Source organism: Andrena cerasifolii, chromosome 6 (assembly GCF_050908995.1).
Source record: "Andrena cerasifolii isolate SP2316 chromosome 6, iyAndCera1_principal, whole genome shotgun sequence".
NCBI lineage: Eukaryota > Metazoa > Arthropoda > Insecta > Hymenoptera > Andrenidae > Andrena > Andrena cerasifolii.
The window spans coordinates 6851033-6860173 of NC_135123.1; the positions used below are offsets into that span (position 1 = coordinate 6851033).

At 43.0% G+C, this 9141-nt stretch overlaps 1 long non-coding RNA gene across 1 annotated transcript; it reads left to right on the forward strand.

Moving 5' to 3' along the window:
- The first annotated feature begins 16 nt into the window (after window positions 1–16).
- LOC143370402 (uncharacterized) lies at window positions 17–2499 on the forward strand. Its single transcript, XR_013085611.1, has 3 exons — window positions 17–135; window positions 706–836; window positions 1033–2499. It is a non-coding gene; the product is annotated as an uncharacterized LOC143370402 (long non-coding RNA).
- Window positions 2500–9141: the final 6642 nt, after the last annotated feature.

The window sequence follows — 9141 nt, forward strand, 5'->3', positions numbered from 1 at the left end:
GTTCTAGAGCAGACGAGTAAAACTCAGCCTCGCCGCTGACACTGATTGTGAGTAAGGCGGCAGGTCAGGGGTCGGATGTTGGTAAACACAGCCGCAGTGCATAATTAAAGGGCATATTCTCCAAGGATCAGACTGGTAACGTATGCGTAGTGTTAGATACCTCATCATATATTTTTAACCGACTTCCAAAAGGTGGAAGTTATAGATTCGACCCGGAAGTACTTTTTTTTCGTCCCCGCATAACTCCTCGGCATGTGGACCGATTTTGATGATCTTTTTTTTATTCGAAAGAGGGCGTGGTCTCATCCTAGACTGCATCAATATAGACTCAATATTTTGCTAGTTCTGGTTAATAATGAAGACTATTGTCACCTAATTATTATTATTTTGTGCATGTTGTGTCAATATATATAAAACTAAAAAGTTAAAAACTACCGACTTCAAAATAATAAAAGTGCACTAAAAAGTAGAAAATAATTGTTTCCCTTATTTAATCTACGACTCTCATTTTTTAAATCGGCGCCTCATCATTTGCACTGCGTAAATCTAGCGCCGACTTAAAAAATGTGAGTCGTAGATTAAATAAGGGAAAAAATTATTTTTTACTTTATAGTCCATTTTTATTACTTTGAAGTCGGTTTTCATTTTTTTTAAATTTTTTTAAACCTAGGGTAGGCTGTAACTTTCACTTCTTTATTTTCGTAGGTACCTACGTAACGTACGGAGGAACGATCAATTTAGTTATGCTCCTCCAGGACCTACCTCAGTTTTTCCCACACCCCTGCAGTTAGGACTTTCCTCAACGGTAGCGAGAGGATCACTTCTCATTCCGACTAGTAAGCGAAAACATTTCCTTGATACTATATACTGTGTATAATATGCAACGAGTTAATTTTGTACAATAAAACAGTGTTTAAGCAAATTCGAAGAGTCGTTATTTTGCGGGGTTTGTTTGGTCAGAGCGCACGGAGTGCTCTGACGTGGATCCGCCGACGCATTGCTCGAAATTTTCAAGCCTCCTTCACATTCCAGGCACGTTCGCTCGTTGAGGACTTCACAAAGTTCATGGCTTTACGCAAGCGGCAAACGCGGGGAGCATACGGAACGATTAATTCAAGTGGCCCTCAGGAGGGAAAAGAACTCTTGCGAGTCCCGTGAAATTCGCTCGTGGCTCTTCAGATCTCTGCCCGTTTCGCCAGCGGACCTTTCAACCGCGATATATACCACTATTGTTAGATCGCCCGATGTATACGCGTAAAAGACGGCAGTCCATTGACCGTTCCTCATTGCCTCTAGGAATAGTGAGATCGATAGAGGGTTCACGAACTTGCCTCCGCGAAGAAAAGAACGCTAGGAATAACGAAGAATGCAACCGCGGGGAAAGAGGAGGGCCGCATAAGTGGAGAGGCTTTTACGGGAATGTCACTTTTATTTAAAAGCACTCTGGTCGGTGGTGCACGATAGGATCTACCCTTTCAAGAAAATATTGAGGATAACAGTTTTTAATATGCTGACGTTAAAGCTTTTGTTTAACGGCGATTAATTATTTTTTAGGAAACAAACTCCATTAAGGTTTATGGAATGAATGGAAGAATGTGTATAAAGAAGCAGGATTCAGCGTGGCCCATTAGCTCAGTTGGTTAGAGCGTCGTGCTGTAGAGCCCGAAAATCCTTCCATACGCACAGTAGAATGTTTTATTCCAATTATCTAAACAATAGGATAAAAATTATTTGTTACATGCTTTTGGTTAGACCGATCCTCACCTATGGTTGTCCCATCTGGTAAAAAATATTGGTGGCTGGGAGAGGAAACCCCACCATGATTGTACTAGGTTTAATATCCGAATAAGCAGGAGGATGTATAGTTAAGGGATACGGAATTACTTAAGACAGTATACGTGGTAAACCAGTTTTTATTGTTTTCTTCTACACCTTTGTAAATATGTACATAGATAGCTATAAGGTTTAGTATATAGGCGGTTTGAATGTGTGCGTGTGTTGGTATGAATGTTATTTGTATTCCAATGAGTGAGACAAAAAATATCGTTTCGGTTTTAACAAACAGATATCTATTTTTGTTTCCGAAAAATAGTACCTGACTATGTTACTGTTACCCGTCACAATCGGGAAGCCGCGAAATAATAACGCGAAGGTCGCGGGTTCGATCCCCCATGGGCCACTCTTTTTTGTTTTTTTATTAATTTTAGAAAGTATTTTCACAGACTCATGTCTTTCAAACACTTCTTCTATCAATAATACAAATGAATGCAGTTTGCAAATTCAGTTGTAATATCGCTTTAAATTGAATCAATAACATACACACAATGGATTATAAATTTTGTGAAAATAATTTATGTACTTTCACAATTTTGTCTGAAAATACAGTAGCAACTTTTACTAAACTTCTGTGTGCATTTCATTCAAAGAATTTCATTCATAATTCATCTATTATGCAACAATTCGTGGATAGTACAAACAAATTCGATCTGACGCGATTTGTTTATTTATTATATGCAAAGGTATCAAAACATGTTTATGTTTTTGTTTATATAGATTCTGGATTTCAGAGAAATATCATTAGACAACCATGATACAACGACAACATTCTTAATTTATTGCTTAGAAGCATTTCAAACAGTTATTGCACTTACCGACCGCATTGGTAACTAGACGGTTCGCGTCGGTTTTGATTTGGATAGATATAAGAGATAGACGGCAGATGGAGTGTGCGAGACGGAGAGGGAGAGGGAGCTAGTGTGTGCGACAAAGATGGAGGTAGTTGGCGTGCCACTAACTGATACTAACTTTGGTTATGTGATCCTGCTCCTGTATCAGGGACGCATAACCAAAGTTAGTGACATGCCACCTATCTCTGTCCTTATCGCACACACTGCCACGTTCTGTGTCGTGCAACCTCCGCCTACATCGTATGTTCCTATTAACTCGGGCGAATTCCGGATCCAAAACTACTTACGTGAAACGTCCAGTTACTGGTCGGCATAGGATAGATGTCCCTATTATTGTGCTTTGACGCGGACTTACTCATGAATGAATTAATTACTGACTTCCCTTCCTTTAATTTTTGCTGTGTGAAAATTTATATTGGCTTTTTGAACTTTTCTCTTTATTAAGGCATTATTTGCGAGATAAAAATGCTAATTTTTCAAATCTTTTTATTCAAATAAAAATACATGTTTCTGATTCAATTATGGTGTTCAGAAAAGTGTGTTCTCCGTATTACCGTGTTCTTTCTGTCATAGCGTTCTCGCAATGAGGTTATGTCTTTGGACTTCGAACTGTTCGAATTTTCATTACAAAAGCAGAATGGGCAAATATAAATTTCTGTTCACACGTTCTGAGAACAAATTCGAAACTAGCAAAATTATAAATTACTTATGTACCTATTTCCTTCCTTCGAATTTCAAGTAGAACAATTTGATTAAAATGCTTGGTGTTTTCTTGAGAAACGCTGCCTACGTTTTCAGCCGGCACCATAGACAAGCACAGACACGCATAGACAAGCACAGACACGCATAGACAAGCACAGACACGCATAGACAAGCATAGACACGCATAGACAAGCACAGACACGCATAGACAAGCACAGACACGCATAGACACGCATAGACAAGCATAGACACGCATAGACAAGCATAGACACGCATAGACACGCATAGACAAGCATAGACAAGCACAGACACGCATAGACAAGCACAGACACGCACAGACAAGCATAGACACGCACAGACAAGCATAGCAAGCATAGACACGCATAGACAAGCACAGACACGCATAGACAAGCACAGACACGCATAGACAAGCACAGACACGCATAGACAAGCACAGACACGCATAGACAAGCACAGACACGCATAGACAAGCACAGACACGCATAGACAAGCACAGACACGCATAGACAAGCACAGACACGCATAGACAAGCACAGACACGCATAGCAAGCACAGACACGCATAGACACGCATAGACAAGCACAGACACGCATAGCAAGCACAGACACGCATAGACAAGCACAGACACGCATAGACAAGCACAGACACGCATAGACAAGCACAGACACGCATAGACAAGCACAGACACGCATAGACAAGCACAGACACGCATAGCAAGCACAGACACGCATAGACACGCATAGACAAGCACAGACACGCATAGCAAGCACAGACACGCATAGACAAGCACAGACACGCATAGACACGCACAGACAAGCATAGACACGCATAGACAAGCACAGACCCGCATAGACACGCATAGACAAGCACAGACACGCATAGACCCGCATAGACAAGCATAGACACGCATAGACAAGTCACATGCATTTCCACACACACACACACACTTTCCCTTTGCCTCCAATGCTACTTCGCGGAATAGTTATTCAAGCGACCACCGTTCATGAACAGAGGACACTACGATCAGTCTCGAATTTCTAGATCGGTAAGGTAGTCCAAGTTGGGCCGCGAAACTCCATAGGATGTCAGGTGTATTGATTTATTCAAATTTATTGTATACCTGGTCTGTGGTAATATCTTCATTCCCGATTACTTTACTTATCATTTGTAGTGTTGCAATTCGCGTATCGAATGTCGATCACGCAGAACATTTATCTTCTGTGCATTCATTAACCGACTACTATATCGATTCTTTTAGTAATTTGCAGTGGACACAGAGGGTCACCACTGCAAGTTCTGGAAAGCAGAACGAGTAAATTCCTCACCAGGTCCTTGACTGTATTATTACCACGAGGTACTTTATAAATAACTCCATACAATAAAGTCTTTCCGCGTCAAATATTTATACATAAAACTGACAAATGGAAAAATAATTCATGCGTTCAAAATGGTGAGTTTGTTGCTACAGTAATCTGTAATGCGAGGCAATAATTATGTAAAAAAGAAGGCAACAGATACGCCATAATTTGTGACCCTTCCTAGCCACAGCAATGTCGTAGATTTTACGAAGCATTTTTTTTTATATATCCTAGTGCCTATCGTTCGTCTATCTTAAGTAACAAGGCTATCGATACGGTTAGCACGGGTCAAGCGATAAGGGTCCACAGCGTTAGTCCATAGATTATCTATTTTACAGGACACTAAATCTAGATACGTACATGTTTAATATCCATATATATATATATATATATATCCTTAACATTATACCCTCCTCATATTTATTTTTCAACACTATAAAATTCCAGATACTCTTCTAAAACATCGCACGTCTACCACGGATGGTATCGCAATTCGTGAATTGAAACCGCTTGTCAGGTTCGATTACCGACCCCGTCCCCTCGCGGAACAATCTTACTAGAGACAAAGATGATCGCCAGACACCTGTGTGTCGCAATTAAAATGGAAACGTCCAGATGGAGTTCGCTTCGGACAGCGTGGTCGATGGGGCTGGTTACCAGGCAGCGTTTCTCTGCCGATGTTGCCTTTCGACTCGAAGCGTTTCCTCGAACGGAAATCGAGCGCACATAAACGCTTGCAAATCGGCATGCGAATGTGGTGTAAAGTTCGGCGGGGTCATCGGGTCGCCGCGACGTCAGCGGATACGGGGACCCTCGACGTGGTGAACTGTGACAATATTTACATGTACAGAGCGATATATTCATGGTCGGCGTATCAGCTCGACGGGACTTTCTCCTCGTTTGCTACTGGGACCGTTCTAGGAACGAGCTTACGCGAATAAGAAGCGATTAGTCGTTCTTGCAACCTCTTTAGCTTCTTGTTAAATGTTGGTGGCGCATATACGGATTAGGAGACGTAACAGAAGTTTAATTTATGATTCTCTCGGGGCTTAGGATCTCTGGAAATTTTGTGGGTACGTAGAGTGGCGTTCAGAGTTTTGTGTTTCGGTTAGTTGAGCGGATAGAGGGAGCGAAGGTGGAGCGACATAAATGTGGATGTCTGCCGGTTCTTTCGATGACCCGTGGTCCACTCTGATCCTGTTCAGTTAGCACTCCCCTTCGGTTGACTCGGGAACGAAAGAAAAAAGAAACGATAACCCCAGATACCGTGGCGGACACATATGTACATACATGCGTGTCCGTTATCATTCTCGTAATAGTCGAACGATCGTGTTGCTAACCGAGTGCTCGGGTTATCTGGCCTGTCCGTGCTTCGTATAATTTTGTAACGTTCCCTCGCGTTTTTCCTCGTTCGGCTTCCTCGACGCCAGGATCGGTTATTAATTTCACCGGTTACAACTATAATTTAACGACGATTGCAGTAACCTTACTCATTCCCCGGCGGATTAACGAAATGAAGAGACTGGCACAGCTGTATCACGACACTATGCATTTATTTATTAAACAGATTCAAACACACCTTGAATGCTCGTACACTTCTCCGTGAAGTTTAACCGTTTCACGCGAGATTTCGCTCGGAGCATGTTTGCAGGAAAGAGTCTCTTAATTAGGGTGCAGACGAAGCCCCACGCGAGGTGAATAACGATCATACATACAAAAAACTATTTCGGTACACCTTGAGCCGCGTGTATTCGTTGAAACGGGAGTTCGTATATATTTTTAATGCGCCCATCATGTCTGCGCCACTGCCAATGACAAATAACTGGCAACACGTTGAACCCGCCACGTGGATATTCTATTCCATTTGCTACTTAACGACACCTTCAACCTCCGTCTCGTCAATTTGCAAAAACTTCCCTTAACCCTGCAATAATGTTAATAAAAATTCACAGGCCCATATCTCCAAATCTAGAAATGCATGGAACTTTTGAGAAAAATGTATTTCTAAACTGCTCGTAATTTATTGCACTGAATTTTTATTAAGAAAAATACTCAATAACGATTTGAAATACTGAACAAATATCTCTTTAACAATACGAGGCATCGCTATTTAATCTTTTTAAATGGTTTCACTTCGCTTCTATCTTCTTTACGTTTGGTGTACGGTGCCAAATCTGACAACTCAATTTTCACCCACTCACCCCAAACCAACTGTTTTGAAAATTTGCATGCGTGCGTAGGTTGGAAGACAATACAATTGTTAAACAAAGGTAAAAAATAAAATATATAAAGAAATGTATAAAAAAATCCACAAACACTAAAAACTAGAAAATAAAAATATATATATAAAAAAATGCAATGTGTTTTGTCACTTTAAATAAAATCGTGGTGCTGTATCAAATTGAATCATATTCTGTTCCTCTCTTATGCCGCGCCACGATTTTATTTAAAGTGAGAAAACACCATGGAAATTGTAGCACAAGAAAAGAATTACTTTTAAGTTTTTAGTGCATCTTTAGTAAAATCGTTTGACGTAACATATTTTTTACATTTTTTCTCAGTATCACGAGAACTGTTGTGCACTGTAGAGCCAAGCGATCATTATTCATACTCCCAACTACCCACGCTTCACGAACGATGAATTCAATTTGCTAATCGCGAATCAATTCCCCGAGAGTTGCTCGGGACACGATAGCGCAACGGAGGGCCATTTTAATTACCGTTAATAAGGGCTCCGTGCTATCGAGAGGACTTCCGTCACAGTTCAGGAAAACGCGTCTGGACGAGCATACAGCTAGTACCGATGCCTGTAAAACAGACGTTTATTGGTCGCAGAGGCATGCCTGGGCTGTAGTATCTTCGGCGGTCTGAACGGTTTCGATCGTTTCCGTGGCGAGCACGGTTACAGAGGAGCAGCGTAACAATGGGAGCGTATGTGGTTGACAAACATGGGAGCGGCGTATATCGGGTCGATGGTGAAAAAAAAGGAAAGGACAGGAGACCGTGGATAGAAGAGAGCATACCCTGACTCGACCTTTCCTACCCATAGCAGTTATTGCATGTGTACCTCGCTCTCCGTGTTTGTACCTAGGCGTGGCCTATGTGTTCCTTCGCCTCCGAACTATATCGCGCTTCCGGTATAATCCATCCAGGAAACGATCGCGCGGGGACGAATTACTAATTGGATTACAATACACGAAACGCTTTACCGTATACCGTGGAATCTCCATCGTCAGAGCTAACAGGGAGGAGACAAGCTTGCGTCGGTCGATGGAGCATGCTAAGGAGGAACTTTGGAAGCAACATGGTCGAAGCGGAATATCCTGTGCAAACAAGGGACGAACTCTGCCGAACACCCAGGCGCGCGGTATTTTCTGAATGACCGATCGGTTCGCGGCCATTTAGAAGATATTCGACTTTCTCTCGATAGCGATCGGTAAAAGCTTTTGCGTGCCTCTTAACGAGCTCGGGACAGGCAGGAATGCGACGCAGCCTGTTGGCGAAGACTGTGACGAAAGCCAGGAAGTTCGGAACACGCTGCCGTGGGACATTGGGTAATTCGTGGATCCTCTGTGTTTCACAAATCGGCGTAGCCTGCGCCCGAATCTGTTGGAAATATCAGTGGGTGAGTCAGGCGAGTCGAGCGAGTCCGAAAAGGCAGAGCCCGAAAGGTGGTAGGTGGTCGGTTGAGCGTGACTCCCTCCCCGGGATGGGTCGCCCGTTTTCGCGGCCGTTGGGCGAAAGAATTCGAGGCAGCGCGCGCGCTGTGTCGCACCAGCGGGCTTCCTAAATGCGTCTCTGAAATGCGTGCCGGCCTAAGACCATCCTCTAAATGCGACTTTAACGAGCGTCGCGCGGAACGAGGAGAACGGGGAACGAGCGGCGCGGATTCGGGCGCGGTCAATGCCGTCTAGATACTCGCTATTACTATCCGGACTGCCCGGTATTTTCGTCATGGCCTACTAATACACTCCGCAAATTCTCGCCCCTACCACGGGCAACCGTTCGCCGATGACGTGGCCGGGGAAATATGCCGATCAGGGGCCTGTGTCCACTGGCCGTGATGGCCAATTTCTTCGGCCTTTTCCCCTTTTTCTTCTCCTGCCCGTTGAGAGCGAGCCAAGCCGAGCACGCCGAGTCCCCGCCGCCGCAGTGGGACAAACTGCTCCTTTTTGCGTCAAAATCGCAGAGCTCTTGATAGGAATAGGATAGACGGATGATTCTTTTTCGAGGTTCAAGCTAAGATGTTGCTGAATAAGGGGAAGATATTGGAAATGTATGGCAAGCAAATTTTGATCTTGAAAATCTACGTCAAACTCGATGTTTTCGAAGAAAATTTTGGTTCTTCCCGGTATAATGTGTAGTTGAGGTTT